Consider the following 8,928-nt stretch of genomic DNA (forward strand, 5'->3'; position numbering starts at 1 on the left):
TTTTGTTTTTGCAATTTTAGAAATTTTAGAAATTGTTAATCAGGGTCTCAGAGGTGGTCATTGTGAGAACTAGAGTTAATACAGGGAGTTAGTGCAGCAAATATGCTTAGATGCTATCACATTCTCTAGATTGAATAGCACACATCTATTATTCCTGTGTTAAAAATGAGAGTAGCAAAGTTATGAATTAATTTTTTGGCTACAAATACATTGACCAGTTTAAGGCTAGAAGAATGTATTATATGTTTTTAATATTTTGTATTGTATTTACATCACAATGTATTTTATTTTGTTTTATTTATGTATAGTATACTAAGATTTCAAGCTAAATTTGTATGCATCAAAACTTCACATGGGTCTATATCACATAGTCAGAGTCTTATAACTTCAAACATGTAATGTTCTAACCATTATGTTTGAAGTTATATAACTTCAACTATGGATAAAAAATAAAACAATGAAAAACAAAATAAACTGCTTTAGGCAGGGGGGCAATCCCCCTGCACCACCCACACCCCCCGCTACTTAAATATGCCAACTCCGAGATCGCACCCCATTGAACAAAATGGAAACCTCCGCTTATAGAGATTTCCATTCAAATGCTCGAACCTTTACAAATTCAAACTTATGGTCTTGACCATATGAGGTTCGAATTTGCAAAAGTTCGACTACTTGATAGGAACCCACTTCACATTCTGTCCCTCTGTAATGACAAGATTTTTCAAAAGAAGTAAATTGAGGTTGGAAAAAACTTTTACAATCTTGTTTAAATGGTTGAATTGATTAATTAATTATCTGTCCAATCATGTTTTAGTAATGATTAGGATATATATTTTGTTTTACATACTGTTCTGATGAAGTTTCTGGGATGAAAGTGCTCAACATTTTTAAATAAAGTAGTTTATTTTACCTCAGAGTATTTTGCAGTGGTTTCTACACAACCCTTGGCTGTGCCTGGATGACTTGAACCTTCTTTTGTGGTTATTAATTATTCCCCACGTAGCAGAGATTCACTAATAAACTCTTCCAAGCCATTCTTCCATATACCCATGTTATTACTGGGTCTTTTACTCAGTAAAATACATCCACAGTGTGATATATGAGATATATGCCTGGGTTTAGAATCACATGTATACATCTGTTTTCCATTTTTTAACATTACCATTACTCAGATATGGTTCTTTTATACATTTTATCTCAGCGGTCTGTACATAAGAAGGCTAGGACTATATTTTTCTTTATAATGTGTTTCATTCATAGGTTCATAGGTAAGTACTAGGCTAGCTGCTCCTTGCAGGACATTTTAACCTAGCTAGTTTCTCTTTTTGTACTCAAATGAACTAATCCCATTTGATTATAGATTGGCCTTACCCATCCCATGGTCAATAATTATATATTCACCCTAATGAGAATAAATGGTATCATACGATAGATAATTTGAGGGGACCCATGCATGGGATAAAACATTTAGGAGCTTCATCTGTCCATTATTCATACAGGGGGCAGTCAGAGGTAATTTTTTGTTTCCCATCCATAGATGTAAGTTGTGCTTAAAAATGGACAGGGGTGAACTTTGTTTTATGTGGATGGGGAATCTGTTCCATAGCAGTGGTATCCTCTGCAAAATATGCCTGTCCCTCCAAACTATTCTGTTGATGTTGCAGAAGAGGTTTAGATTCCTATACTATTTTTGATGCCATTTGAGTTGCTGATGTGCAGTAAGTCCATCAGAATGCCTTGTATACCAGACACAGGTCACATCTTAGCAATTTCTAGGGTACCAAGTATAGTGACAGGGCTTTGAGTCAGTCCATGTAGGACATGTTGTTTAGGCCTTGTATCCGTTTAGTAAGGTATCTATGTGAGCATTCCAGGTGATGCAAGTGTCTGGAAAGATACATGCCAAAGTGGGCACTATATTCAATGATTGGCCTAATGAGGGCTGAGTAAAAGATGCCAACTACATCCCTAGATTTAGACATAATCCCTTTGTTTATAAACTATGCAGTATAGGACTTTCTTACAACAACAGACACAGGTTGGTCAAAAGTTAGGTCACTGTCCACATAAGTTCCCAAATCCTAAACAACTGCATCAACTCTTAGGTGCTGATTGTCATAGTGGTAGTTCCTTGGGGGTAGATGACTTCTCAAAGGACACAGTCAGATTATATTAATTAATGGCTTTCTTCTACTAATATGAATAATAATATTAATATTACTATAACTCCCCATTAATTTAACATCTCTTCTTATTATTCCTTTTCCAAACAGTTCATCTTTACACCAGATGTTTTATGTGGGGATAAAGACAATGCTTGTGGCAGACAAATATTTATGATTTAAACCTAGAAAAGTGGCCATCATTAACAGTACTGGAAGTGCAAAAACAGAGTATCTAATTTGCCATTATATATTCTTAGGGTCAGTGTTCTATCCAGTCACATCCATGGTTTTCAGTTCAACTTCAACTTCTTCTGGCATGTGAAAACTATATGTTATGGCTAGCCAGATTCACATAGCTGTATAGATATCATAAGATTTTATTGTCTTAGGCCATAATAATTTTCCTATTGTAGAATTTTTTTCATGGTGTGCACCACACTCTTTGTTTAGTGTTCTAACACCAGGAATGTGGCATCATCTATTTTTTTATGTCACACAGCTGTTAAAAACTTGCTTTTGTATATTTTGTAATAACAGACCTACACTTTATATGACAACTATCTTAAAAAAGCTCCTCAGTAAAATAAACATTTCACCAAATCAACCTTAGCTTTATCTCCCACTTTGCCTACCTTTTGATACTGCATACATCTAGCCATACCCACTCACTTCATTTCCTATGCCTGTCCCAAAGAAATTTTGCATAAGCCTCCATTTTATATGCTTTATGTCCATACACCTTGATAAAAGAATTTCAAAGACTAGGTCCAGAAGTGTTTGACAGTAGGACCTTGAGACTTCAAGCTGCTGTATCCCTTCTTACTCTAGCCCTCCTTTCATTAGTCCATTATCTGTATAGTAGCACTTTGTCCTAGTATCTGGACTCTCCTTGCAGTTAAGAATCTAAATCCTGAAAGTGAAATCTGAGAGCTGTGCCTGTCTCATCCCTCATACTGTGAGCCTCCCTGAATTCCCCTTCTAACAGAAGAATGGTATTTTAGACAACTGTGTCTTTTATTTAGATTTACTGCTACCAAACATCTCTTCCAGATGCAATCCAGTACCTTTTGACGGTTGTGGTTCAGATGCAGGCTTCCTTGTATCAGCTCTACTAGAGATGCGGGCACTGTCTGGGTCTCCTCATTATGCATTACCAATGTGATTGTCTCCATGTCTGGCTGCTTTTAAGTGCATGTACTCAAAGTTACTGCGTCAGCAAAGTCATTACCTAATAAAACATCTAATGAGATATCTTAAAATACTGCCACCTGTTTGTTCTCCTATCCCCTTTCCAAACCAATTGAACCCTGGTTAATGGTACTAGAAGATGTTACCTCCTATGGCCCTAAGTGGAGTACATAGTCTGGGCAATTAGTGCAGCTCTCTAACAACTGCAGGATTAATAATATCAATGCCTGATATACCCTACAATTCAGAAACACTTAGTGTGATGTGGAAGCATTAGTGATAGTAATAGTGGGGTGAATACCAATGCCTACTCAAGCATCAGTTTACTACTACTGCATGCATATCTGCAATCATCTGCATATTATAATAGTAACTATGATTTAGAGGCAAGTGTGAGGGGGCAGGGCATTATGGCAAGCACTGGGCACCTTAATACATTCTTGGGACAAATATTTAACTTTTACAGAGTACTAAAATCATTTACATACAAGTTTAAAATGAATCCCTGTTGATTTGAGCTTGAAAATTAAGCTGGTAGTTGACAGTGTTGAATTGGATATGTAAATACAAGAAGTTACTAAGCTAGATTTATATTAGTTTTAAATATAATTAACAAATGAGACATAATTTTAAGTGTGTAAGAAGGTAATGGCATTTTCAAAAGAAAATGTTCACATTTAAACACACACACACACACACACACACATACACACACATACACACACACACACACACACAAGAATGTAGTGGAAATATATTAAAGGCATCAATGGATGTGAAAATTTATTATGAAACATTAAAATATCTGAACTTGTACAGTGTCTCATTTAGATATTTAAGAGGAGCCCTTATTCAGGTATATATTGCATTTAGAGACAACTACCTTTGGGAAAGTTTAGGGTTATCAAAAAGTAGTAGAGAATTGTCAGAAATCCTGTGCAGGACATTGTATAGGAATAGACAAGTACAATCTAAAGGTCTGACTAACTGCTATGGCATGGCAGTACAAGCTGCAGGCAGACTCATTGATATCACACAGAAATACAGGCTGCAGGTTCTGGCTCACTATGATACAGGAAGGTTCTAATAAAGTATTTTCTGAGCTACTTGCACAACTGTCACTTAATAAAAAAATAGTAAATAATATTATGCACAATATCAGATGCCCACTAACACAATGCAGCCACGTCCATTAACTCTTCAAGCCATTACCTTCTACCCCTGCATGCATACTGGGAGTACCCATCATTACACTTTACAAATATAAAGAAAACACATGCTAATGACTTAATAAACAAAACTGACTGCAACTACAACCCACATGTCTATACCATTTACCTTAAAATACTCAAATTAGGAATCCATCACTCATTACATATATTATACCACAAAGCTTTAAACATTCTTTAATTATATTACAGACCAAGGTACCTTCCCTTCTAGTCACAAACATGGATAAAGGGGTTTTGAATACCGCTGTTTTCCTAGAAATGAAATTAGTTTTAGAAACAGTTGCCCACAACATGCTACTTAAATTTTCCTTTGTAGGTTTTCCAGTGAACTCATTATGAGGCATACCTTTCAACCTCAAAGAGTCACAGGATCATAGGAAGTTACTAGGCTAGTGGCCCTGAGGCCCTTAAAAGCCTAGCCAAGAATTTAGCCCATATTCTAACCAGTCAGCACCTGATGCCACTGTCCAGCAGGGACGCAGGTGGCATCCCAGAGGTGTATTTTCTTTTCTCCATCCAGTTAATCAGGTTGCACTTAAAAAGGATTAATGAGGTACTCTGCTTGACATGGAGAGGAAACCTATTCCACAGAAGGAGGAGTGTCTGGGACATAAATCTGTCCTGGCAACAAGTCCTACTGATGTCACAGACCAAGTTGAGGTGGCATGTGTGGGATACGTGAGTGGCGCTTAACTTGTGGATATGCAGCAGTCCTATCAAGTCAGGGTCTGAAATGGCTTTGTATGCCAGACAGAGGTCACCTCTGAGGAAGTCTGTATGAGACGGAGTAGAGGGACAGGTCCTTTAGTCTATCTATGTAGAGTAGATGTTTGAGGCCCTGTGTTCTCCTGGTGAGGAACCGCTGTGGCCTCACCAGCTGCTGCATGTGCTTTGTGAGGTACATGCTGAAAGGGCCATTGTACTCAATAATGGGTCTTATAAGGGAAGAATACAGGGAAGTTATGACCTCTTTGTCCCTGGATGAGATATCCTTACTAATGAGGTGGGTCATATAGAAAGCTTTCTATACAATGGAAGCAATATGGTGGTCAAAAGTCAGTTTGCTATCAACCTGCGTGCCCATGTCCCTCACGACTGATTGCATGCTTAGGACCTTGTTATTAATGTGATAATTTGTGGGGACGTCACTCTACACAAAGGGGATGATGATCCATTTTTTGGCATTTAGTTTGAGGCTGTGTTTCTGACACCAGTCATTTATTTAGGCAAGACCCTCTTGGAGGATGTCCACATCACTTGGGGAACTGATGATAGTGCCCAGCTTACAGTCATCTGCAAACTTTGTCAGCCATAGCCCACTGGTTTTGGCCTACACCTCAGAAAAGTATATCCCAGAAAACAGAGGCCTCAAGACCAATCCCTGGGGTACATCGCTCATTACGGGTCTACTGCAAGAGGTGGCTTCCCCTATTTTGACTAGAGCATGTAGCTCTGAGGGATTGGGATTTCTTTAAGTGGAGCATGTCCAACAGCTCTGGGTTTGACATAGCTTTGTATGTTAGACAGAGAGTAAAGCTGGAGTTTTTTGAGATGGTCTACATAGGGAATCTGTTTGAGGCCAGTAATCCACTTTGTGAGGTATTTCTGTGGCCTTTCCAGTTGTTGTAGATGTCTTGTGAGGTACATACCAAAAGGGGTGTTGTACTCTATAATGGGTCTAATGAGTGATGAGTAAAGGGGAACAATGACCTCTTTTTTTCTGGATGAGAAACCTTTTGTGATGAGGTGTGCCACATAGAAGGATTTCCTGACTACTGTGGCGATGTGATTATCAAAGGAGAGACTACTGTCCACATTTGTCCCAAGGTCTCATCACACTTTCAGTATTAAGTATACTACTGCCTATGTTGTAGTTCATGGGTACAGAGTTTTTACCAAAGGAGATGACAATGCACTTTTTGGCATTGAGCTTGAGGCCATGGCTTTGACACCAGTCATCTGTCTCAGTGAGGCCCTTTTGTAGGATGTCCACATCATTAGGAGTTTCAATTATAGCTCCTAGTTTGCAGTCATCTGCAAACTTCATTAGCCAAAGACCTTCTGTGTTAGCCTGTACTTCAGAGAAGTATATACCAAACAGGAGAGGACCCAGGACTGAACCCTGTGGTAATCCACTTGTCACTGGTCTGAAGTTGGATTTGGAGTCTGCCACTTTCACAGTGTGGGTTCTGTCAGTGAGCCAGCTGGCAACCCATCTTGTGACATAGGGATTTATACCAAGTTTAGTGAGCTTATCTATAATTCCAGAGGGGGGATGGTGTCAAAAGCCTTGGCAAGATCTAGATAGGCTTTGTGAACCACCTTACCCTCGTCTACGGCTTTGGTGACTGCTTCAAAGAAGTCTATCAGGTTTAGAAGACATGGTCTGCCTTTTACAAACCTGAACTGGGTGGAGTCCAGAGTTTGGAGATTACCAATGCCTTTGTTTATAAGTTCCATGATGATATGTTCCATGGCCTTGCAGACCAGACTCGTCAGGCTAATGGGGCGGTAGTTCACAGGGTCCATGGTGCCCCCCCGTGGAGTGGGATAACCATTGCTGTGCACCATTCAGCGGGCACAAAGCCTGAGGTGAGGCTATGACTGAACATGGTACTTAGGTGGGGTGCCAGTTCATTCTGTAGTTCATGTAGAATGCAACCTGGGATGTTGTCTGGTCCCATGGATGCTGTGTTCTTGGCTTTGGAGTGTGTGGTTTTTACCTGTGCAGCCGTGAGTACAGGAACCTTGCATTCTTCCAGTAAAGAGATGGGCCCTTTAGGGGGGGTAAAGTTAGCACTGAACCTATCTGCCAGGATGTTGACAATATCAGTTGGTTCTGTATATTTAGGGCCATTGTGCTGTAACTCAGAGCAGATCTGAGTGTTGCCATTGAGATTATTGACATAACTAAAGAATGCTTTGTGGTTGTCTTTAGATTCAGTGACTATTTTGTTTTCGTAACTAGCTTTGGAGGATTTTATCAAGGATTGCGGCTTCTTACTGAGGCTGACCAGGGAGCTCCTCCACTCATGGGATTTTACTCTCTTTTGCAACAGTTTCTTCCTTCTGTTGTACAGTTTGTTTATGGCAAGAGACCACCAGATTGGCTTCCTTTTTTTGGATGACAGCGTCTTGGTTCTGTTTAGCATAGCATGATCCATGCACTCGTGTAAGTGCTTATAAAGTGCAATTGTGTAGGATTCAGTAGTCGTAACTGTATTGTCCATCTGCATGGGTGTCATGAAGTTCACCACTTCTGTCTCAAGAAGCATGAAGTTGGCTTTGGAGAAATTTTTTACTGTGCTTTCCTTAATTCCTTAATGGGGGGTGGGGGCAGGATGTGGATATCAAGGGTGATTAGCTTATGGTCAGATCGGACCAATGAGGCGTTGACTTCAGGTGTGGAACCCCGGTCACTCATGTTGGTAATGACTAGATCTAGGATATTGTTGCTCCTGGTGGGGGTGTGGATAAGTTGATCCAAGGCATTAGAGTTGAGCAAAGGAGATGGTACATGAATAGTTTTCCAGTTAATGGTGGGATAGTTGAAATCGCCCATTATTAGGGTGTTAGGTTGAACCCTAATATTTTCCAGTACTTCAAGTACAGAGAAGTGGGAATCCTGGGGCTTGGTGGGGGATCTGTAGCAAGCTACAATTTGAATTGCAGTTTATCCCAGAGTTAGTTGCACTTGGATAACCTCGGATGCATTATGCTGAGCAACTAGCCTGGAGGTGTGGATATCCTTAATGAATATGGACACACCTCCGCCTTTGGTGTTCCGGTCCAGGTTACATGGCCAAAAAGTGCGATATGAGTTATATATTTAAATATATATTTATATATATTCATTAAATTTGCATAGTTATTAATGCTGCTGCAGGGAAATCTGATAAACTAGCTATGTGGTAGGGTCTTTGAAGAGTGGGATACCTAAGAAGAAAACAAACATTTCAACAAATAGTTCCCTACCTAGCCACTCTAGAGGCATAGAGATATAAGGACCTCACTATGACCCAGCTGACTCAGGTTCTACTAGTGGTTCAGGCAACTGGCAAAGCATCAGAAAGGGATGGGTGTAACTTTCCCAAGGGTGGGTGGGCAGATCCATGGATGCTCACGGTGACAATCTCTGATGGAGGCTGGAGACATCACAAGGTGGGCATGCCTATAAGAAGGGTTTAAGGGTGGAGGTACAGCTAAGCTGCTGTGGAGGTGGGGTGAAATGCCACACATCTCCACTGCATGTCTGCCCCCCCCCCCCCAGGCTAAACAAAGTATCTGCAATAGGTAGGTGGGGATTTAAACTGGTAGGCCATAAAAATAAAGCTCCCTCCCAG

Source organism: Protopterus annectens, chromosome 14.part0 (assembly GCF_019279795.1).
Source record: "Protopterus annectens isolate FY-2018-M chromosome 14.part0, PAN1.0, whole genome shotgun sequence".
Lineage (NCBI taxonomy): Eukaryota > Metazoa > Chordata > Ceratodontiformes > Protopteridae > Protopterus > Protopterus annectens.